Consider the following 25,504-nt stretch of genomic DNA (forward strand, 5'->3'; position numbering starts at 1 on the left):
GCTTGATTGTATATTGGCGAGCCCCATCATCATTCATTCCTGGGCCAGCCTCACTACGTGTTTGGGGATACTTGCGTGGACTCAAGTGGGGTGCAGACTTCTACCTTCACAACAAAGAACACGGTAACAGCGCTGAGCGCTGCACTCTTGTTTTACTTACAATAGTAAAATTATTTAGTCCTAAACATGTGTTTTGTATCATAGACTTCCAGGCAAGGCAGTGGTGTTGGCGTTGGATTGTTGTCAAGTTCAATTGATTTACACATGCATCTAGAAGACTTCTACAGCGTACTGAGTGAGAGCTTTGCACTTTAGGCTATCATTTTTCTAGGTTCATGGTAATAGAAGAGCATTCACTCTTAATTGTTTGTTATTCCGGTAATAGCTTAAGCTGAACTCCTACAACTCCAACACATCTGATTCTGCGGTTCAGACAAAACATTTGTGGTATGTAATGATCATTTGCGGAATGTAAGACACCTTTACATGTGTGTTGGAACTGTTGTTAGATAGCCTGTATTTCTCTTTCAGCCCCACGTCTACCCGAAGTCCTTACAGTGTTGTTACACCTCCACACAGAAGAATACAGTCAAGCCTTTTTGTCTTCCCCACCTTTCCTTGTTTTGTCTCCCTGTTTTCCCCTGGCGAGCCTCTCAATACTCTAGTGTTTGATCGAGTCGGAAGGCCGGAGGGGAAGGCTGTGGACTAATCTTCGGATTCCTGACGCTCCTGCAGAACCTGCCTGGAAACCATTACATACGCGAGATGCGTAACAGTGTCTATGGACAGTACAGTTCAAGAAAAAGGTGAGTACGGACAATCCTGACTAGGTAGAACTAAAACGACTGTGGAACTGGACACTAGGAGAGTCAAGCTACCCTTGAGCACCGAAATGCTCGTGTTACCTCACCCACAGGCTGCGGGTGCATAGGTCCCAAGTCGTGTCGGGTTCCGGCGTTGAAGTCTATGGAGCCTGGAAGAAAAGATGCTGCAGGCGATCAGGAGGAAGATGTCCGGTGTGATCCAAGGGTGGATCAGTGAAGAGAAGAACCTGAAAGCAGAGGGGACAATATTCAAAGTCACTAGCAAGTGACTGGAGTGGAACCAGGAGTGGAACCAGATGTCGTCGTCGTCGCCATCAAGTGAGGGTGGACGCTTGTCTCTGCAGCCACGTGGACCAGGTGGTGTCTTCGACGACCAGGATGGAGGCACGAGCTGTCCTACGCAGGCTCTCGCTGTCGGCGATGTCGGCTTCGGAGTCAACAGGCCTTGGCAAAGGCAACCCAAGCGGTCAGTGGAAACGGCGTCTGGAGTGGACCAGGAGGGTCCGAGGTGCTCCTCTTTTGGAAGGGAGCAAGGGCCAGTCTGGAGCAACCAGACCAGCAGTGAAGATTTCGCAGTTCGTCGTCTAGGAGGTCACTAGCCAGCCGGCAAGTGACCAGACAACACGTCGAGCAGCAAACAGGCAGAAGGGCCCCACGCAGATCTCGTGGATGCTGGAGGGCTGGTCTTCGGTGCAGGAGCTGCTCGGGGTCGGGGCTTCTCAATCCCCAAAGCACTTGAACGAGGTTACCTCAGAAGTCGTGCTGGAGCGAAGTGCTGCTTCTTTCAAGATGGCCGGTCCCACGTGTCTCGTCGCACCCACGGATCTCAGCTGTGCTGCAGATGAAGGTAGAGGTCTGGGAATCCGGGTCTCGTCGGGCTTTGAAGTCTGGATCCTCGAGGGAAGATGACAAAGGGAAGCCGCTGGACGCTGATGGTGCCTGCTTGTGCAGGGTGGACTTTCCTTGCCCACAAGGGAGATTTCTTCAGTCTTCTGTGGAGCAGGACGTCGAAATCCAGAGTTTCTTCTTGTTAAGTTGTTCAGGATAATCTAATTTGGAATGGGACCAGCTCCTACCTTTATCCAGCTAAAGGGGGCTGTATTACGACTAGGTCCCTCCTCTGGGTGGGACCAGGAAGGGGGGTGGTTACACCCCCTATCCTTCGTCCGGTCTTGCGCCAGCTCTGGGGCTGGAGTGCCCCAGGAACTGGTTTAGACCGGGGTATGCACAGGGACACCTTGTGTGCCCCAGGCATGTCTCATTCCTTTCAGCCCTGTTCTATGTAATACATAAAATCCTGTCTGGGGTGGTGCTAGCACCTCCCAAGGCAGGAAACCCTTTGTCCAAGCCTCCCTCACTGGAAGGACTCCCAGCAGCAGGAGGTCAGACTTGTGTCTGTGGTGGCAGCATCCATTTTGTGATGCTGAGGCTCGAGTTAACTTTAACCGGGGTTCACAGTTACATACATGTCGTGTCCCTCTAGAAGAGTGGAATGCTACCCCCGTCGCCAGAATTGGCGAGGGGGTAGTATTCCAATTCGTATGACACCTTACTCGACATGTTTTGACAATGCTATACCAAAGTTGGCAGTAACCACGAGGATTATAATGCACTTAAGAGTATATGGTATAGCGTTATCATGGAAACAGCTAAAGGACTTGGTTCCGAAAGCTGCAGACGGGCTCAGCTCATGCTAGAGCACCATCTCACATAATTCCACGCACTCTGCCTTCAGGATTGATAAGGCCTGCCATAGGAGTGACTGATAGGAGGATATGTGCCCATTTTAGGGTTAGATATAGGGATACTATATCTAAAGCAAAGGGTGATTACACCACCTTGCCCCAGCTGATTGATCAGCCAGTTGTGTCAGATTTGGATGGCCAGCCAGGGGTGGCATAATACATGCTGCAGCCCCTGGTAGGCCCTGAGTGCACCTATGCCCTGGGTACCTAGGGTACACTGTACAGGGACTGATAAGGTGACTCAGTATCCAATTAGATATGTACTTCGAGTACATGGAATCCATTTTACAGAGAGAGCAGTGGGCCTGGGGTCCTGAATAGCAGGGCCCCAGGTCAACTAAGTCGAAAAACCAGCAAAACACCAGGCAAAAAGTTGGGAGCAACCATAGTCAGATATCCACCTTCCTACAGTGCCGGGGCCAGGGAGCTCCCTAATGAGACGGGCCAAAATGTTGAGTTCCGCGGGTTAGCCACGCCGCCCGTAAGAATCAGCTCTGTTTTATCTGGATTTCATTTAAGTTGATTAGCATTTATCCAGTCGCTGATGAAAAGCATTATAGATTGGAAATTGGAGATCGATGAAGCGGATGACTCAATGTTAAAGATCAGCTGAAGGTCATCAGCATAGTTGAACACCACAACCTTCCTCTTGCGCAGGGCAGTAATCAATGGAAGGATATACAAATTAAAAAGAAGTGGTGACAAAGCGGAGCCCTGTGGGACCCCACACATCAATTTAGTTTGTTCAGGCCTAAAACTAGCCAGACGAACAGATTGGAAGCGATTACTAAGAAAGGAGGTAATCCATCCGAGAGATAGGCCATGAAGCCCGGCACTATTGACACGATCGACCAAAATCTGATGGTCGACTGTGTCAAAGGCAGCTGACAGGTCAAGGAGTACCAGGGCCGGAGTAGTGCCCTGGTCCGCTCCCCTCCGTAGCTCATCCAACACTGATAAGACTACAGTTTCGGTGGAGTGTTCAGGTCTAAAACCTGCCCATCCTTTGTTCCAGTAAGTTCAATAGATTATCATGTTTGACGGTATCAAAGGCGGCCGCTAAATCAAGCAATATCAGAAGGCATGATTCATTTTGATCCAGCATTTTTTGTATGTCATCCATTATATGAGTCAGTGCGGATTCGGTGCTGTGATCTTGACCGAATCCTGACTGGAATCGGTCGAGGAGTTGATATTTGACTATGTGGTTGCATAGTTGACTCTGGACAAATTTCTCTAAGAGCTTTGCCAGGGTAGATATGTTGGAGATGGGTCGTTAGTTGTTAGGATCAGAGCTGGCTGTCATCTTTTTTTTTAAATGGGAACTATTTGTCCAACTTTTAGGCAGTCAGGGATAGTGCCTTGACATAGTGAGCCGTTTACAATCTTGGGCCATAGAGGGAGGACACAGGATTTGATTACCCTGAGTATGCGAGGAGGTAGTGGGTCTGTGAAGTGGTTAGATGGGTTTAAGGAGGATAGCATGTTGTACATGTGTTGATTGATTGGGGAGAAGGTGTTCCAAGAGGCATTGTTTTTGGCAGGGCAAGGGTCTTTGAGGTTTTTTCCTTGAAGAAAGAAGGCCATTTCTTCACAATTTGGCAGGGGGCTGTTTCCGGAGACTACCGAGTTATATGTGTTACGTGATTGTTGCTTGACTATTTCGCATAGGTTTTTTGGCCTGTTTCTGGCTTGGTCAAGCTGTATTTTACAGAAATTAGCTTTCTCTTGTCTTGTAAGTATTCCTTGTTGTTCTTAGGCGTTTTAGCAATTCTAGGGATAGAGAGGATCTCCAAGCTCTTTCAGCTGTTCTAGGATTGAAGCTTTCTGTGTTCAGGTTGTCGTTGAACCAGAGCTTTGAATTTTTGTTGGATATATTTTTCTGTTGAAGAGGCGCGATGGAGTCCATGACTTTCAATATGGAAGAGTAGTAGTAGTCAGTGAGCTTATTGACATCCTACATGTTGGTCGGTGGGATCAAGGTATTATTGCAAAAGGTAGGTAGATCATTGTGGTTTATATTACGAAGATCCCTTTTCCATTGATTTATTTTCTTTGGTTGTTCATACTTAGGGATCACCATTAGATTGATGAGGAAGGTGATGCAATAATGGTCTGTCCAGTCACAGGGGCTAATAGATTGTATGGAAATAGTGTTGGTTTTTGAGATAATAAGGTCTAAGGTCTCCCCCTTGTTGTGTGTTGGGCTGTCACAAATTTGGGATAACTCATGGTTTAATAGAAAAGACTTTGGGTTATTCACTGAGTGGTCGTTGATGTCATTCCATTGTAGATTAAAGTCGCCCAGGAAGATCTGGGGTCCTTGAGTATTGTCATTCATTGTGATGATTTCCATGACTTGTACAATGAATAAAGAGTTATCACCCGGAAGGTGATATATGGCATGCATATTTCAAATGGGTTTATTGTTGCATGAAATGTTGATGCCAAGATATTCGCATGTTGTGACCACTATTGTTGCCAATTGGCGTTATGATAGTGTATTGTGGTAGATTCATGCTACACCACCACCTATTTTCTCTGTAGAGCCCTTTTTAGGTCGAGTTTACTCGAACCTAATGTTGTCAACCCAAAAAATTCCTTTCTAGAGGATTTCGGACAGTGCACGAGAGTCACGTGACTCCTTGTGGACGAGCATGCACAGCCCTCCCACTGCCAGCAGCATTTCTCCACGGCCGCCAGGCCACATCAAAGGCTTCCCCAGCACTGCCCCGCAAATCAATCACCCTCCCACTGCCAGCAGCATTTCTCCACGGCCGCCAGGCCACATCAAAGGCTTCCCCAGTGTGCGCTCGGCCAGCCTCTGGTATTTCTCCTCCCCTAATTATTCACTTCACTTTGGCCGCCATGCCGTGACTTACTCGCATTTCTCCTCCCACCAGCCCATCACAGCCTGCCCAGCCGTCTCTCCCTACCACTTAACCCTGCCCCCACCACCTCTCGATATTGCTGCTTGAGCTTTTGCAATTTAAACTTGTGACACTTCTGGCTAACTGCCTACTGGTGTTCTGTTTGTATAAGTGGATGGCTGCTGTACTTGTAGCGATACTGTGCTTGTTTGCTATGTGATTCTTTATTGCGTGCCTCTCTTATTCTTGTTTTTAATCCCCGCTTTCCGCCCCCCCCCCTCCCCCCCTCCCCCCCCCCGCCACAGCAATGCCGAGAGCTTGTCCTTCTAAGTTTCAGGTTGAGTTTGTTTCCCTCACTCCTAGTTATAACGATACGATCACGATGATACTTTCCTTAAGCCTCCCAGTTATGTAGCATGCCCTCGAGCATTTCGTTTTCACTTATGCACAGTCAAGCCGATAACATTTTCCCCATGCCTCCTAGTTTTACAGCATTCCATCGAGCGCAACCAGGGTTTATTTCTTTTACAACCGAGCTAAGCAAGCTCTCACCCAGCTGAGCGTACTACACCATGTACGGAAGACAACATCACTTTTAAGTTTTTCTCCAAGTGTGTTTTTTATTATTATAATGAATCGGTATTTCCCACGAAGTGTTGCTTATGGAGTCAACCTGGCAGAGTCTAAAATCACTGCGGAAACGGGGTCACTACTGTCCCGATGTGTGTTGCTAGAAAGGCAACAAAAAGAGTCTGTGAATAAAACAACAAGTGGGTTCGTTCAGGAAAAGGGGTTTTCTTGCACTAGCTGGCAGGTCGCGGTGTGCGTCCAAAAACGTAGTATTTAAAAAATGTTATTGAAAAATTGCGTGGCGACGGCTACTCTTGGTGGACCTCTGCACTATAGTCCTTTGTAGACAAAGGAGACTGTAGGCCGCATGGGTATGCTAGCATGGGCTCAGCTGGTAGTCAGTACCTTGTGAGCATGCAGTAACAAGGCGGGTGATTAGATCCTAAATCCGTTCAGGGAGCATCGATGGCGTACAATGTCCTGCAACTTAGTTAACATGGTACGTCCTGGGATCGGCTTGACTGGTCATGCGCTGCCCCACATCTTTAACGTCCACCCCAGTGAGTCTCCTTCTTGCCAAAACTTAGTTTACCGAGGACATACATTGCCACTTCTTCTCTGTAACACAGAGACTGTACATCTCTTACTTGCGTTATCGCTCACACCCCATATGCTCATTCCCTCCCATCCTTCCGACTTCAAAGGAACGCCGCTACCCTGCTCCCCCGCCCTCCCGCCACGCAATGCCGAGAGTTTGTCCTTCTAAGTTTCAAGTTGATTTTGTTTCCCTCATTCCTCGTTATAACAATACGATCACAATGATACTTTCCTTATGCCTCCCAGTTAAGTAGCATGCCCTCCAGCATTTTGTTTTCACTAATGCACAGTCAAGCCGATAACATTTTCCCCATGCCTCCTAGTTTTACAGCATTCCATCGAGCGCAACCAGGGTTTATTTCTTTTACAACCGAGCTAAGCAAGCTCTCACCCAGCCGAGCGTACTACACCATGTACGGAAGCCAACATCACTTTTAAGTTTTTCTCCCGAGTGTGTTTTTTATTAGAAGGAATCAGTATGACCAGTCAAGCCGATCCCAGGACGTACCATGTTAACTAAGTTGCAAGACATTGTACTCCAGCGATGCTCCCTGCACAGGGCACTCAGCTTGAAAACACTTGACTTGCTAGCTGCAATGTTACATCCACTATGCTTTGCATCTAGACACTCACTCACCCTCACCTTCCCCCCTCACCCTCACAACCCTCTCACTCACCCTCACACCCCCTCAACATCATCCCCTCACCCTCACACACCTCACCACCCTCACCCTCTACACCTCTCACCCTCACACCCCCTCACCCTCAATCACCCCTTCACCCTCACACACCCCTCACCCTCTCACACACCCCTCACCCTCACACACACACCCTCACCCTCACACACACACCCTCACCCTCACACACACCCTCACACACACCCTCGTCCTCACACACACCCTCGTCCTCACACACACCCTCGTCCTCACACACACCCTCGTCCTCACACACACCCTCGTCCTCACACACACCCTCATCCTCTCACCCCCTCTCACCCTCACACAACCTCTCACCCTCACACCCCCTCTCACAACCTCTCACCCCTCACACACCCACTCACTCACCCTCACAACCTCTCACCCCTCACACACCCTCTCACCCCTCACACACCCTCTCACCCTCACTTACCCTCTCACAACCTCTCACCCTCATACACCCTCTTACCCTCTCACCCTCACACACTCTCTCACCCTCATACACTCCCTCACCCTCATACACTCCCTCACCCTCACACACTCCCTCACCCCTCATCTTCACCCTCACACCTCCTCGCCCTCACATCCCCTCACCCCCCTTACCCTCACCCTCACACCCCTCTCACCCACTCACCCTCGCCCACCGTCTCACCCTCATTTACCCCCTCACCCTCACACACCCTCTTACCCTCACACACCCTCTCGCCCCCTCATCCTCACAACCCCTCACCCTCACATCCCCTCACCCTTCCTCACATCCCCTCACCCCCACACTCCCCCACCCCCTCACACCCCACACACCCTCACCACTCAGCACCACCACATTATCACTCAGCACCACCACATTATCACTCAGCACCACCACATTATCACTCAGCACCACCACAGCACCACTCAGCACCACCACAGCATCACTCACGGCCTCCACAGCATCACTCAGGGCCTCCACAGCATCACTCAGGGCCACCACAGCATCACTCAGGGCCACCACAGCATCACTCAGGGCCACCACAGCATCACTCAGGGCCACCACAGCATCACTCAGGGCCACCACAGCATCACTCAGGGCCACCACAGCATCACTCAGGGCCACCACAGCATCACTCAGGGCCACCACAGCATCACTCAGGGCCACCACAGCATCACTCAGGGCCACCACAGCATCACTATGTGCTACCACAGCATCACTGAACGCCACAGCATCACTCGTCGCCGCCACAGCATCACTCGTCGCCACCACAACATCACTCTGCACCATCACAGCATCAATCTGTGCAACAATTCAACAACAACTGGGTCAAATATGTTCTCTCAATGTTTCAAGCTTTATTACAAATGTCACAAAAAGATGTTAATATTTCACTTCTGTTCTTGGATTTTCGTCACAATAAAATACACTAAATATAATCTTCAATAAAGTTATTTACAAAAGTTTAAGCTATTGCCATTATAAATTACAATCACTTTAATTTAAGTATTAATTATTTTAAAAAATTAAAAGCCGTGGTTATTTGTAATATCAATACATCTAAGTCACGTAAATACAAAACATGGTGCATTACAAATGCTATAGGTGTCACTTTTGCGAAAGTTATAACTATTGGCATTGTAAATGACAAAGCTATTAATTTAGCTTCTTTCAAAACCAACACATAAATAAAAAAAAATTCATTTACAAGACCAAAAGCTCAAACTTTCATAATGCGAGACCTATTGCATTGCAAATGCTTGTTTCCCTGTAGAGCCCAGAGTCTGCCACATGTCTAGTTATCAAAGAAATGTTCTGTGGTAGCAGCATGAATGAGTATGGCAGCGTGCTAAAAAGCACATTTTATTAACCTTAAATAGCAGCATAAGCCTTGGAGTCAGTAACAAACCTCACTCCGGGCACTTAGGGCCAGACGTATCAAAAGGTTTTATCCATTCTGTGTCTTTGAGAAAATGTGTTCATACACATGTCCCTAACTTCTTTGCAGCAAGCGGCAAATCTGTAACACCTTGCTGGTAGCCACTGCCCGCAACTCGGCCTCTCTCAGTGGCAATAACGCCTGCCGGGCATGATTGATTCTGAGGGCTGCTGTTGTGCTCTGGGCATGCTGTAGCTGAGGAACCACTCTACCCACCCAGCTACTAGTGTGGGGTTGACGCAGGTCTGGTCACGGAATTCATTATTAGATTACCCGCCATGGTGTGAGCACCAACGAGCTGCACTAACTGCCATTTATTTCTACCAGCAGCCAAAACTTTCTCATGAACTGTTGCCGGTGACCCTCACCACGCGGGTGCCAGGCTCCGTCGTTAAAGAGGTCACTCAGTTGTATCAGTAATGACTCAGTGCTGGGTGAATGTGTTACATTGGGAGGGAGAGGTGGTGGAGAGTGAGCAGACCAGGAAACCAAAAGAGTGTGAAAAAGGCCGCTTTAATGGAACAGGTGCACATTTACAAAAACATAACCTCAGCAACAGCCTAACAATCTAAAACCTTACCAAATTTGTTTGTATGTTTCAAATCCCCAAAACCCGCCCCGCCCCTCACCCTCCATCAAACCCGCCCCCACCCGTACATACCCAATCACATAATAAACCATACCAAAATCCCACAACAACATTATAACATCAACATTACCCAAACCATAACTCCAAACCCTAATTACAAACCAAACCGATCCAGATCCCCCAACCCATATCTCCGAACACCAACTCAACCTGTACAAAATTCCCCCAACAAAATCCAACTTCAAAACTAACGGGTCCAATCATGGCCCAAAAACTGAATATCCAAAATAATCCGCCACACACCTGTCCCAAGCGGCAAAGAGAACACCACAGCAAAAAAAAAAAAACCCTATGTCCACCTGTTGCAACCAGCCGCCAAATAAATAATAAATGCAAAAGAAAAGAAGAAGAAAGAAGAACCCAGCAGAAATAAGGGAGGGAGGGACAAAAACTAGCTGAGTAAACAACCGGCCACCAGGTCACCTAAGCCCAAAATGGTGCCCGGGAGGAGGAGCCCCGCCCATTTATAGGCTGGGCTCCAAAAACAACCAAAAATAGCCCAAATGGAAACTGCTCGAAAAAGCACCCCCACCCAAACCTCCCAAACAGCCCGGGGGAGGAGACCTCCCAGGGGTCGGCTGCCCTCCCCCAAGCCCCCCTTGTAGCTGTAGTTAGATCTGCGAGCAGCTGAGCCAGCCGCCAAGCTTGCCGGGAGCACTCAGTAGCGTGCACCGTGACCAAACGCTTCCACTCCAGCTTAAATTCAGTCAGTAATGGTGCATTAGCAGCGCTCTCGCTTTGACAGATGAGGAAGGTGCTATAATGAGTGACTTTCAATTTCAGTGCAGTGAATCAGACTACCACACTGAAATGCGTTAGTCTAATGCCTGATGCGTGATAGTTGGCAGGGCTACATGGATAAAAAAGCAAGAATTATTGGCTGATTGGGTCATTCAAGAAATCGACCCACCTGCCAGCTATACTGACCCTAACACAAATTCAAAGTCATTCACTTTAAACCTGGGTCCCTCAGTCAGATCAAGTGACATAGCAAGGTTTCCATGGACCCGTTCCCAAGCATGAAAACTTGCATACATGCCAACATTTTAATAGCGTTATGTGGGAGATTTTGAAAGAATAATGGGGATCTATTTTCCCCACTGACATATCTTGGGAAGAGACAATTTTAGACAGACAACTGAATAACGCAATGTTTTGATTCAAAAATCGCTCCCATCTGAATTGGGTCCTTTGGCATGTACAAATTTGGCCCCCGACTAGATATTAAATTACATCAATAATTAGTATTTAATAACGTCCTGAAGACTCTAGGTACTGGTGTCAGTGCACCTGCTGCACCACTGAGAGTTACACCCTCTCCTCCGAACCATTCATCATACATGTTAATATTTTCGAAGTAGGTCACTTGGAGAACAAATTCGGGGAAATTAATTTCCCCCATTGGCCTTTTAGTGAATCAGAGGCATTTTTATCCTGAAAACAACCGAAAATAAAGCCATTTATTAGGTCAAATTTCGGGAGTCTCCCGCGTCAATCGGGTCTGTTGTCTACATTGCATGCCAACATTTTCAAACAGGTAAGTGGGACATGTAGAACAGAGTTTCGGAGGAGTGCATTTTCCCATCGGGTTATATTGAAAGAAATGCAATTTTAAGCGGGTGAAATCTAAAATAAAGCCATATTTGGCTTTAAAATTCGGGGGTCTCCCGCACAAATCGGGTCTATTGGAACGTATGTTGTTGACATGTATAATTTAAGCACATTTTGCTTGCACCCAGAACCCCAACTGCCAGCAGACACTCCGAGATTCACTGGTAACACGCCTGTAGACGCCCATTGCACTTACTTCTGCAGACACCTGCATTACTGTGCAGCCGTGCACTTAACTCATTTGCAGCTAATTTTGTGAGCGAATTATTGCCACCTAGGCTTGCATCAACGGTGTCTACCCGTAGTTCAGACCAGCAAAGATCACTCAGCCTTACTAGTGAACGTAAGGATACTTTTAGATTTAAGCACTGAAATAGAGTACGAGAATGGGTCGTTGCTATGGTTTGTTTGCCTCTTTTAATGCGGGATGGTCACTGACACTGGCGCTGACCCAGCTAACACGAAAACGCAGCGAAACAAAAAGGACTAAAAGACAAGGCAGAATGGCGGCCATCTTACAATTTGTTTATTATAAACAGAACATTTGCCGGGGGAACTTTTTAAAACATTTTATTCATAAACGTACTTTCAAGTACTCCGATTTAATTAAATTAAGAAAAAAAAATCAGATCAGAATTAATAAACGTAAAAGTATCAAATAAAAAAGTAAAGGTAGACATAATCTATTTAAAAGAGATCTGATACAAAAGCTACACTACATGACATATACATGTTACACACCTGTACTATCTACTGCTACAAGGAATTGTGAGATGGTAAACGTCATACGGTAACATATCGTTTTCGTATTTACCACCCACCTTCTAAGACCTGTTAAGGAATTTGTTTGGTTTAGATTACTTGTGCTCTCTCGGCTTTTTTCTAAGGGGAATTGGGCTCGTTTTGCTCTAGAGATCTCTAGCATCTAGCATCATTGGTCAGAAGGGTTGGGATCGCTTCCGGGTAAAAGTACAGGCTTGATGCCATGTGGTAAAGCAGCGACAACAGTAAAAGGACCCAAGATAGCAACAATCACGTCGGATGTTTTAAGGTACAGATGCGCGATTATCTGTATATCAACGATCAAGTACCCGATATATATATATTCGCACGTTCTCTTGTTAGCCTGTAGTCACTGTGTCGCTCATAACCAAACTTGCCTGTGTCATACGACTATTTTGTATTTAGTGAGTGTTTGCTCGTTAGGTGTTCATACAATATAACTCAATATACCAAGTTAAACACAGGAATGTGGACCGATTTTGTTGTAGCTGTTTTTGCACTTTGCTTGTTTGACACACATCTACCTCCAACTTCATTTCTTATGGTTCATTGATAAAAACTGCTGTATTTATTCACATGCCCATGTCAAAAAGGAAGATCATCCTGGAGTCATTCTGGACTCATCTGATGATTACAGTCAGGCTATTCCTGCAATTATCTGGGGAAGTCATCCCAAGCCATCCTGAAGTATGCCTGTAGGACAAAAAATGTAAATGTGATGACGAACCTAGACTCATCACAAAAACTACAGTAGGATGGTGTTCTGATGACTTCTACTGGCAGGGAGTGATTACCTTTTACAACTCCACGAATACTAATTGACAACTTCCGGATGAGGGAGAATTATTCCAGGATGGGTTCTAGCTAATTTAAGGATGACTGTCAATTATTCCAGGATGATCCTATAACCACTCCAGGATGGAAGTGGATTACTCTGGAATGATCCCATGACCGCTTCAGGATGGCTATTGATTACATCAGAATGGCCCCATTGTATTTTCAGAATGAGTGTTGATTACTCTAGGATGACGTGGTGAAAGGGGGGCATGTTTTTGTCCTTGATATTTGGATTTAAGCGGGGACTCCAAGACAAGTTCATTTTCACGGTCTGATGCGTCATTTTTAGTTGTGGATCTTTGATGAAGGACACTAGCCACCCCTGCTAAAAGGGCCAGGTTTTCAAGTTTCTGCTAATTCATCCGCGAACTTGCATCACCAGGCTGAGAAGTTGTGCTTTCAGCATGAGCTTTGTTACCAACTCTTATATAATCCAGTCCACTCTGCTTGGCTTTTTTGTCCTTGCATCTTTTCTCTGCAATTTCTTCCTCTTGTAGTTCGCGTAACACCCTCTTAAGTCTACCAGCGCTTCCCCGATTGCCACAGTCCATTAACATCTGCTTTTTCTCCAGTGCCCTTTGAAGTAACACCTGTTTTAGACCCTCTGTTGTGCCAGAAAAGCTTGCAATTATCTCTTGAAAAATATCCTGATTCATTAGACACTGTTTCTTCACTAAAAAAAGCAAGAGAAAAAAAGATATATTTACATATAAACTTCAAAACAGAAAAGAACACATTGACCACTTGCAATATATCTTCAAGCTCTAGCCATAATATATAAATAAAGAGGTATTGATAATAAAGGACAAATGTACAATCTATCCATAACCAAGTAAGTAAGTTTTCCTTAATAGACAGTACACATTGTAAGCCTGAACTTGAACCTCCTGAAAAAAAGTTGCCTAAATAAAAATAGTTTATCCAAAAATGGCTGCCTTATAGTAGTGCCACAAGCTAAACGTTTCAGTCCTTTTCATAAGTGTTACATTTGTCTCTGGAGAGCAATCCAAGGCATATGTGGGGACATGCATGTTCATTTTTACTGTCCATTATTGGATTAATTAATCACAAATGTAGGTTTTTACTGAAACAGGTTGGTAATTTGTACCGTTATCCTGCAGTTGCAAACTTATTACAAAGGTTTACTTATTGTGCTTACCAGATGATTGGAACAGAATCGTAGCTTTAAAATCTCTCTCTTCGGTGATTGGCCGACCAGCTTCATCTACATTTTCGACTAGCCATTTACAAAGAACTTCCCCGGGATTGTCCAAAAGCAGGAAGTCACCATCTTTTCAAACACACACAGAATGATCGCAAGTGAAAAACAGGACGTTGAATGAAGCCATGATTATGTCCTGCTAGATATAAAAATCAAGAATTAGTTTGTGTGTGGTTTAAGTTTCAGAGGTAAAATACAAAGCATATCAAACTGATTAACAGATTTAATTGGAGAAAAGCACCCCAAAAAGTACACTGACCTGGTGCAATTTCTATCTAATATGCCTAGATTTTGGACTACAAAAGAAGTGTTTGGGCATGCACTGAAAGAAATTACCTAATAATCAACTTTATTTTCGGAGAGCCAGAGTGTATGCTTAGGTATTGCTGCTCAGGACAAATAGTAATAGCAAAGTAGAGGCATTATGAGAGAAATAGAAGAACTATCAATAAGTGAACTTTCACACTGGGGTTTGTGACGGGAAATCAAGTTACCTATCCCCACAGATGCATAGAGAGTCAGATGCCTGCTACCCTCTGCCCACCGGCACCCCCAACATGAAAGGACAAGCGTTAAAAATGCAATAGGTTTCACCTTTTATTAAGCTAAAGATATTAGCTTTGCTAGTAGTATTGTACGTTAATTGTGCAATATGTAATGGCTTTATAAATGAAACAAAAGGCATTACAATGGCAAATACATAAAGCAAAAGCATTGGCATAGCCAATAGGTCACCCCTCTGGGACCTTATAAGTGTTTTGCCAGAGGTGTTTGGAAGTTTAGTAAGAGATGCAATTTAACATAAAGGGATCCCATACCTCGTTGACACATGCAGTACCCGCAGTTCAAACGAGAAGAGGGCATAGGGAAACCTCTTATAAGATCTCAATCAATGGGGAAGGCACGCGTTACTGCAACTTGTGCGTGCTTTCGCCTTAATGCTAGGGGAGAGAGAGAGAGAGAGAGAGAGAGAGAGAGAGAGAGAGAGAGAGAGAGAGAGAGAGAGAGAGAGAGAGAGAGAGAGAGAGAGAGAGAATTTATCTCAGGGCTCGATCCCTCTGCACTTTAGCAGTAGGTCAGGTTGTAACTGGATAATATATGGCTGGGATCGATAGTGGCAGATGTAACAAGACCTGCTTCATTGTTACGGAGATCTTAGCGGTCAAGGTAAATTAGCGCAAACAGGGAATACGTAATTGGCACTGTCTCAATAATATATACAAACGAGTTAAAAACATTGCATGCACATGGAACGAAACCAGAATGATAGCCTGTTTTGCGAAAGTAGATATTGCAAGATGTTGGAATGCGTCGGACTACGTTTCCTAAATAGGGCGTAAACCTCAATCGCCACAGGCAACCAGGCCTTTCAATTACACAAATAGCAAACAAAATAAGGAACCAGCATTACAACGGCTAAGTTATTTGAAGCATTTATCCTTATGCTTTGAAACGCATCCATGAAAACTGCCAGTGTTTTAGAAGATGTGCTGCTCTGCACACTACACAGCTTGAGGAACGTGACCAGGATTCAACAATAGAGCACACATTCATTTAGTAATAAAAGCTCACTACAAGTTGCAAGGACACAAGTAATGCTCAACAATATACAATATTCACATGAATAAATGTGTTTAGCCTTCTTTAATTGACAACTTTTCAGTAGATCGAAAACTGTTCCATTTGGTCGAGAATCTTGAATACACGCAGGTACACTTGGAACCAACATGGGACCTACAATACACGGGCAGTAATTTATTTTTCCTTACGGCGAAGAACTTGCTGTAAAACACATTTTTTAGGCTTTTTGCAATTTTCCACAACTTACAAAGGCACGCACTACGTCACACATACACAAAAATACACATGCTCAAACACAAAAGGTGCATATTAAACAAGCAGGCTGGCTGATACAGACAAACATCAAACACACATAATACACACACATTGCAACGCAGGCATTAATTATAACACGTACGAAGCACACACATGCAGGGAGCTGCGTCTGAATTTGCCCCCTTAATGAAAACTCGTGATTTCCGAAAAACGAGGAAGCTGGTCTGGGACGGAAATTGAGCAGCTGGGACCGAGAGCGGAGGATCGATGCTGCTCTTTTTTAACAGCTGCATCACTTACCTGAGTATACGCTGGAATAGATGAAGGAAGTGGAGTTGGAAAAATAAAGAGACCGATGCCAATCCACCTGTCCCTTTAATGGCCATTGCACTCACGCTAGTCTTCGTTCTTGCCGCAGAACAATGACGTCACTTCCGGCGCTCCGGATGTGCGTAGGCTTTTGCTAGAGGAATCCACCGGCTTCCGGTATATGAAAAGGTGAGAGAGCTTCTCTCCATTGAGGACCTGCGGTTCGAGTTCCAGCCAGCCGGCAGATTGTTGGTTTACAGTAGGTGATTTTTTGCATTGTGTCGAGGCAGCTGTGCTTTTTTAAAATGTATTTTAGTATTGTGATGGAGTGAATTCGGCAGTCACCATGACGACAAAGCTTGTTTTCCTTTGCAAGACTCTATTCCTCGGGCCATGAGCAGGTCTGTCCGCAGTTGTTTAAAGAGTCTAACAATCGGATTCCACTAAACTATGTGTTTATGGAAATACTCTATGAAGGAAGTGCAGCCTGGTGGTACAGAAAGTATCATATCACAGCAGCGCCTCCCGGCATTCCGCATTCATAAAAAGTTTGGGGGTTTGTAGGGCTTTTGGATTTTAGGGCGTACATGGTCATTTTAGGGTTGAGGGTGGGTTTGTGTTTTGGGGGGTCAGGTGTAATTTAAGGGTTTAGAGCATTTTTGGGGTGCGAGGGTTAATTTTAGGGTTTAGGGTGTGTTTGGGTTTTAGGGTGCAAGGGTTAATATTAGGGTTTAGGGTGTGTTTGTGTTTGGTGTGCAAGGGTTAATTTGGGGGTTCAGGGTGTTTGGGTTTGGGGTGCAAGGGTTAATTTGGGGGTTTAGGGTGTGTTTGGGTTTTGGGGTGTCAGGGTTAATTTTAGGGTTTAGGGTATGTTTGGGTTTTGGGGTGCCAGGGTTAATTTTAGGGTTTAGGGTGTGTTTGTGTTTTGGGGTGCAATGGTTAATATTTGGGTTCAGGGTGTGTTTGGGTTTTGGGGTGCAAGTGTTAATTTGGGGGTTCAGGGTGTGTTTGGGTTTTGGGGCTCCCAGCTGCAGGAGGTCAGACGTTTATCTGCAATTCATTGTGCAATCATCCAACAGTTTGCATTTTTCTGGAAAGCTGAAACCAAAGTGGTGGACGTGCTCTTTAACCTCTACCATGCTCGTGACGGAACCGTTCCGTCACGAACCACGGATGGGCTGTCATATCTCCTTGTTTTCTCTTGTGTTCATTATTTCTATCACACTCCATAGTTTATTTTCTTCAGTTCCACCTTTTATTCCTAATTGTTGACTGCCACACAGACACTATTGCTTGTGCCTGTTTTTCGTAGCATGGAATGAACAATTCAGATCAGATAGAGAGATAAAACATGCCCTGGATCATGGCTGAATTATAATTTCTTGGAGGGCATGACAAAGTTCAGAAATCCGGGCCCCATCTAGAATAGAGAAGTAGGAACATTCAGATGTTTGATGCTTCCTCCTTCTAAGGTTCAAGCAGAGCAAAGTTAAATAAATCAAGATACAGTCTACAGACTGACCCAGGGCGGGGGGGGGGGGGGGAGAATTGTTTACAAATCCCATCCCTGCAGTACTCTTAACTCACCTTTGTCATTTGTGAGGAAAGGTGAGGGGGGGATCAAGGGAGGGGGTGTTGCGCAATGGTGAAAAAGGCGGACCTTGGAACTGGGGAACTAGGCTCGAGTCTCAGCATTTGTTCAACATCTTGTGATTCTGGGCAGAAAACATGATCTCTCCGTGCCTACAAAAAATGAATATGACCTTTTGTATTGTAACTGATCCTCATGTAAAGCACACCAACACCTATGTAAAGCACACCAATACCTTTGGTTGTGTTCTCTATATATAAAACTGCAAAAAATGGAGACAGACTCATTAAGCAATGAATACTAAACTTGCCCGTCTGCTATCAAGGCATTGGATCTGCTCGCCCTCCCCTGTTGATGTAGGGCCGAGCTCCACTGCAGGTGTTCACATTCCTCTCAATGGTCTCCCGAAATAATCAAAAGAACTGTCCCGAAAGCGGCATTTCACAGCTCATTATCTGTGCGGCATCTTCATCACTGATAGCTTCTTACAAATACAAGCTGCTCTAGACACTTATTTTATGCACAGTGACTGGATAACAGACACCTCCAGGCCCAGTCCACATGCACAGAAGAGCTGCTGGCTAGTGGGTGGAATGGATATACATCATAATCCCCTGGCTCTAAAACCTGGCGTATCGGGAGAACACATCATATCGAATTGACAATGCGCGCCTTCCTCACTTCTCAGCAGAGAGAAAGGAGGAGGAACTTCAAACTTTTCACCTAAACATTTCATGGCAGCCAGAGTTCGGGAAGGTGCTTGCTGCATCACATTCAATGCGCAGAGGAAAACACATTGTGGGCGCCCGCTCGAGCGCGCAGGTTAGTGGGAACTATCATGGTGGCTGTATTAGTTGAAATACTCGGTTGAATGTTCTTATAATTCTGTACCATAATATTTCTTTGTTCATACTCCAACAGGGATACACCTTAGATACAGAATAAAGTTAAAGGTGACTTGACTGCACCTCTGCCTTTGCTTGGGATTCAGAAGAGAGGCCACAATCAAATGTCACACCCAGATTCTATACTATGGCCATAGGAAATGATGCTGAACTGGTAAAATTAGGCCAGGTGAAGGGCAGTTTTGAACATCCTGCACAACCAAGGGGCAGGATTTGTTGCACAATAGTTTAGTAAAGCATTTTTTTTTCAAGTTGCAATTTTGCTTGTGCAATGTTATTTCTGAAAGCTAACAATCCCCAATCTTGTATATTCATGCTTATGCTTGTACGTATATATAATTGGGGATAATTCTGCAAACATAGGTATCTCAAATTGTTACAAATTAGTACAACATTTTATACTGGATATATTCAAGCTGAGCTCACAGCATTGCATTAGAGTGCTTGCGCTATTATTAAGTGCTTTAGTATTAATGAATCATACATGTTAATTTGAACAACGTGCATAAACTGATTCAAATCTTGCCTTTAGTGACAAACAATTCTCTTACACAGATGCATACTGTTGTTCTGTAAACTGACACCAACATGATTTGTGCTACAGGGGATTGGGATTACTTGTCCAGTGGACAAAATAAATATGAAAATGTGTAGTCCTTGATCTCAAACAATATATACTGGGCGTCTGGCAATAGAAGTTCCACAGGCTTATGTCTTCCATCTGTGCTCTACTTCTAGGAGCTCCTGCTGTGCCTGTCTAAGCAGCACTCGGTGTAGGTGTGTCACTGTTTTTACAGCCTGTTTCAGTTTGTCTTGTGTGTTTTAGATTCATTTGTATCTTTGATGATCTCCTCATCACACTGCCATATGTTAGGAATTCAATACGATTAAGCCCGAAATCCTATTCAATTTTTCAAAGATGTGCACGGTGCTAGAGTTGTATGTCGCCTACCCACTCTAGACCTTCCCCCTGTCCAAGAATCCCTGTTAATTTGTCAGGACAGTTTACAGAACTTGGGTAAACGCCCTTTAAAGGCCGCTCCAAAGCATATGCAACCTGTAAATTGGATCATATTAAGTAACGTTTCCAGCAGTGTCTGGCCGTTTGGGCCCAGAAGATGTGAGGGCTCTACATACTTCACTTCCTCAGTTTAACCTTTTTAGCAGTGATCAAAGTTCCCTAAAAAAGACAATCCTTTTACCTTAGAAACAAAACACACCTCACTAGTGATCGTGACTAATGGACACATTTTCAATTCAATCTTTATTATGTTTTGGAACTCCTTAGAGGTCCACATAAGAAAAGAGTACAATACAAAAATACCATTCACAGTGAGGGTAGACAAATCATAGCAATTACTAGAACACAAAGTGACACATTGATAGGCATGCCAATATTCAAAAAATTTCTAGAAAACATTAAAAAAAATTATAAATATAGAAGCAAAATCTCTCATTAGGGGGACTATGTAAGGCACTCATAAAAGAATTCGCATTTACAATGCCCATTTGCAGACATATTTGTCTTAACCATTTGCTGCGATAAGGACGCAGCGCTGGGCATATAAAGAGTACATGTATTCGATCTTGAATAGATTGATGACAGAAATTGCAAATTGCAGATACTCCATACCATTTAAACAAAAGATTATTTAGGGGTAACAAGTCTTGTCTCAATAAAAACCAAAATCTCCGAATACCATGAGGTAAATTCCAAGTAACGTAGGGTTGGACGGATTTTCTTGCGAATGAATCGGTAAGAAAATTAACACCCTTCTTAGCAAAGATTGAAGTAAAGTCTAGTCTATAGCTAAGATCCCAAGTAGCTTCTTTCAGGACAGACTTTAGCTGGGATACAGGAAGAGAAAAGAAAGTACTCTCATCCAGCTGCAAGAGGGATACAGCTTTTCTAAAGTTGTTAACAATTAGGGAGTGTTCCCCTAGACTTCCCAGTAGTTCAGTCTTTAGGAGGAACCTCATAGTCCCCTCTTCTCCTCTGGCTATGCTTGCGACCCAACGTACCACAGCTGCCAGGCCCTGCACCCAGCTGGACACATGTATGAAGCATTTTTGCGTTAGGAAACAACTGATCAGAAAGACTTTTAAATATATACAAAACACAAATTGCCATTTGGTCACACGTTACCGAATCACAATTTGTGTATGCAATTCGGTATTTGGAAGGGGCATGTTTAGGGTATTTCTTCCAAATATGAATGGGATGTATGAATGTTTTTGTGACCAAATTACAGTTGCGAAACATTCGCATTTTACCGACTCTTTGAAGAAGGTGGTGTAACCCGTTCACAAGTGGGAAGGGTTCTTGAGGGGACCCCTTCCTATTTGAGAATGGAAAACAAATATTTTTTTTTTAGAGAAGACAGTGGTTCCAAAAATTTAATTTTTTTCTTTATAAACACATCTCGTTTTACTTAAAGGAAAGTGGATTGCATTCAAAAAACAAAAAAGCTTGCTTTATTAAAAAGCAATCACATACATGGTGGTCTTCTGACCGTAGATGGCCACCATGCCTGTGATGGCTGCGATTCCTAATGGGTCGCAAATTGCAACATACCTCATTAATATGCATGCGGTAGGTCTATTTTCAACTCACTATGAATCGCAAATGAAATTCAAAATATATTCATACATTAGGAATACCGTTTCCCCAATTGCAATTCAGAGCAAATCAAAATTAGGAAATCAGTGTGTTTGAACTTAGTACTGCCCTTAGTCCTTGCTCTGGTAAGAGCTTGAAAGGCATAGTCTCCCCAATATTGTTTTTCAAAAGCGGGAAGTATAACATTCATGTCCATAAATTACTGAAAGGAATTTCACTTTTCACATGGTCTCCATTTTTTTTCTCTGAACTAGTTTTTTTGTAAATAAAGTGTATTAGATGTGGTTGTCCATATAACAACATATTATCAAAACAACAAGAAATCAAAATACTAAAATATATTAATGTACTACTAATAAAATGTAATTTAAGTTTATCGCACTAGAACCATTAAGTTAAAGGCACGAATATAAATCATGTCCACTCCTTCGTACAAGCATTGAGAAATAAGGCTATCGCTAAAGCAACTATTGCTGAGTTTAGTTGATTTTAAAATCTAAATGCAACAGTTCGGTGATTATTCTTTAAAAATAATGGGTTAAAAACTGCTTTCTCACAGATTTTATGGTGACTGGATGTATATTGAGCTGTAGATGGGCTCTAATATGAGTTATTGCATAAGTCATATATTTTTCTCTCTCTGGCTCCATCTTCTGCAGTTGTTGGATTTTGCTAATACATTGTATTAGTATGACATGTAGAATACACTAAGACCTTAGAACAATGGCATCTGCTTGACTTAGAAGATGTACAGCTTGAAGCAGTGAAAGCACAGAAATGTAAACCAAGCTTGTGTGTCTGTGTTTGTTTGGGTGGGGGCGACAATATATTGAACAGATGGCCAAAAAATAGTCTTTCAGTGCATTTTATTTGAAAGTGGACCTAGAGTAGCTATGTGACTCCTTTTTATGGTGTGCATGATAAGCGAGGAAACCAGAAGGAAGCTGTCTATACTTCTACTTGGCAAAAGGAAACAGATCCCTGCAACAGAAAAACTACAGAAATAAGAAGGATTCTAGTCATGTATTAAGTCCAAAGTGTCATCATAAGGACTGTAGGTTCAGGACCTCAAAGTAGCCCCTGCTTGTTGGTAATTTTACTCTGACCATCTATGGAGGGAAATGCAAAGTTTGAGTTATTCTAGTATTTTGCTTATCAAAGATACTAAAGTGAAGTCTTGTTTGTTCTAAGACATTGCACCTAATGGATTCTAAAACACTGCCTGTGCTTTTTAGAGGCCTTTAAATGGAGGATAAACAGTAAGGCCTACTCCTTACATGCTGTGGTTGTGTCAGGTCTTACTTTCTGTCAAGATGAAACCTGGTTGTTCTAGGATTTTCAACCGTGTTATGTACACTTTGATAGCATGCTTTACCAGATGCATGGTGTGCTTCTTATTGCTTCAAACTTATTTCTTGTTTAGCTTTAGTAGCTCTTATGGATGTTGTAAACCATTTGTAAATTATTTTGTGCAGAACACAAGCTTACAAAAAAGTGGGGACCTAATTAACTTACAGAAAGTGGTTCCATACATGGTGACACCATTACCAAAGCAAACCCATGACCTTAATAGTTTTGGTGCTGGTTTCCTTTCTAATGTTGTTTCACCTAGCTAGGAATAGGTCTATAAATACAACACTGTTTTCCCTATGTATTTGTTGGTTAAGATGTTTGCAATGAAACCTTGCATATATGTTTTTGTGTTGACTAGGCACTTGCAAACATATCTGTGTTGGTGTTACCTTCAGCTAACCAGTTCAGATAAAAGAGATGGTCAGCTCTGATTTTGCTCAATCAAAGATAAAGTGAATGATAACCATGTTCGACTAGCTAAAATAATGTAACACCATTGTTTTATATAAAGTGCCTTGGACTAATACACTCTGTGAACACACATTCTCAGAAAAGAATCTCATTCTCATGAATATGTTAGGATTTATTTACACTTATGTAGATTGTTTAACTAGATGCGAAGCACTTCTCACACCCCATGACAGAACAACGTTCCCTTTTTGAGGCCAAATACAGGCATTAAATGCTAAATAGTTGGCTCCTCCTGTTAATGAGATGCATTGGATTTAAAAGACCCTCTCCTATGCCCTACTTGGAGATAAAACAGTTGCATCCTGAGAGTTTAAAAGTCACCCTATGAAGCCATATTACACGTTTATGTGACAATTACACCTATGAAGAGCTGTAGTTCTGGGGCTTAAGGAAATGCACAGCACAGGTCAATGTCGCCTCCTCCGATTTTATGGGGACCGTATCTCCTCTTCATACATAGTAAGGTAATGTACTCCACTCTCTCCTTGTGCTCAATGCCTATGCACATGCCTATGCACATGCCCTCTGCTTAAGTTTGCTCCATCTCCCTTCTGATATACTTCCATCTACACCCCAGGTACATCATGTTACCCAAAGCACATTCATGTGAGCCGCTTGCTGTATCTTCCATCACTGAGAGCATGTTCTTCAAACCCTTTGCCATTCTTAGAAGGTAATAGTTATCTGTGGTAAGCCTGAGTGACTCTTGTGTGAAGCTCTGATTTGCTTGGTGGACTGCTGTGTCGGCTGAGATAGACAGCCTAAGAGCTGCTATTAGGCAGCATCAGGGACTCCTCACCTCAGCGTTTACCTTTTTCACACAGCCTGCTCTAAAGCCTATCCACATACCACCTTCACCGTTGAGGTAAATGAGGTGGGTCAGGGCTCAGACTTTGGGCTTCAAGGGCAGGTTGAGTGACCACTTTTTCCAAGCTTGCTGGCTTCCTCTGACTGATGCCCACATGACAGGTGCTATTAACAGCCTTTGCACAACACCGGCTAAAGCCTTAGAAGATGCTGGATGTAACAAGACCACCTTAAGATTATTCCACTAAAGTTCTTCCGGATCTTCTTACCTAAATGTCCTGCCCTGATCTAAAAGTGTGTCACCAAATCTTAGGCGTTCAATTGTAACCTTGTTTGTTATAGAGTGCTTTACATTTTTTTGGGGTCTTAAACACCTTAACCTGCAACAACAGATTAACACAATGGTGTAAGGGGCAACAATCCAATTTAGATTCCACCATTGAATCAGATATTTTATTCCAGATTTCAAATGGGAAGCCCAATCCCATGTGCTCTTCAGATTGGAATGTGCTACCTCCTTGCTCATAGGTGTTCCAATACTGCTTATAGCTACCCTCAAAATAGCCTTTTATGAAGCAGCTAGGCTGGCTACTGGTCTGAGAAACTATTAACATAGCTCTAATATTCTCATTCCTCTGAAGTGGCTGCCTATATCGGCAAGAGGTATCTTTTTTTATTTTTTTATTTTTGTTTATTAGATTTTCAGTAGGAACAGTCAACAGCAAAGAACATTACTAGCATGCAAAACCACCAGGACATAGTTAGAATTAAATTATCAGGTTATTTTCATCTATGGTGTACATTATAATGTTGTCAAGAGTCCAGTTGAACATTCAATGTCCCGATATCGGTGCAGCATACGACAACCCTGAATGAGTCTCCGGGTGCAGAACAATAGAGGGAAGAGAGGGAGGTACGAGGTTCTCTCTGGCAATCAATAAAAGTCGTGTCAGCATGTCCAGCGCCATTACAGATGTTTCACACAGTTCCACCCAGTGCCTACTCATCTGCAGCTGAGGCCTCTGCTTGATCAAGGGGGTGAGATCTAAGTTAACTGCAGCGGTTCCCATATATTTTTAGGGCGCGCCTGTGCAGGCATTAGTTCCCAAAATTCAGACACCCGATTGTGGCAGAATGCTGCGTTCTTGAGACACTCAATCACACGTGGGCTCCGCCTTCGGCCCCAGCAAATCGCATCCCGCAGCTTTGCCACCAATAAAAACAATGCTACCAATTTCCTATTCTCCCCAGGCACCCTGCGCACATATCCGGGTAAAGCAGTCATAAGGGAGCGTTCAAACC

General features: G+C 44.0%; 1 protein-coding gene and 1 long non-coding RNA gene across 3 annotated transcripts in view; one reads left to right on the forward strand and one right to left on the reverse strand.

The window, feature by feature from the left end:
• Positions 1–8,605: 8,605 nt before the first annotated feature.
• Positions 8,606–16,585, reverse strand: LOC147708056 (uncharacterized). Of its 2 annotated transcripts, none has more exons than XR_015296634.1 (3): positions 16,447–16,585; positions 14,248–14,449; positions 8,606–13,761 (listed from the first exon to the last, which is right to left on the reverse strand). It is a non-coding gene; the product is annotated as an uncharacterized LOC147708056 (long non-coding RNA). The 2 variants fall into 2 exon arrangements; XR_015296635.1 differs by having other exon boundaries at positions 14,248–14,446; positions 16,447–16,582.
• A 13-nt stretch (positions 16,586–16,598) lies between these two features.
• The window catches only part of HEATR1 (HEAT repeat containing 1), a 411,542-nt gene continuing 402,636 nt past the window's right edge, over positions 16,599–25,504 (forward strand). Inside the window, exon 1 of the mRNA XM_086926859.1 lies at positions 16,599–16,714. The gene's annotated coding sequence lies outside the window, so the exon portion shown is untranslated. The remainder of the gene's footprint in view (positions 16,715–25,504) is intronic.

Source organism: Lissotriton vulgaris, chromosome 6 (assembly GCF_964263255.1).
Source record: "Lissotriton vulgaris chromosome 6, aLisVul1.2, whole genome shotgun sequence".
NCBI lineage: Eukaryota > Metazoa > Chordata > Amphibia > Caudata > Salamandridae > Lissotriton > Lissotriton vulgaris.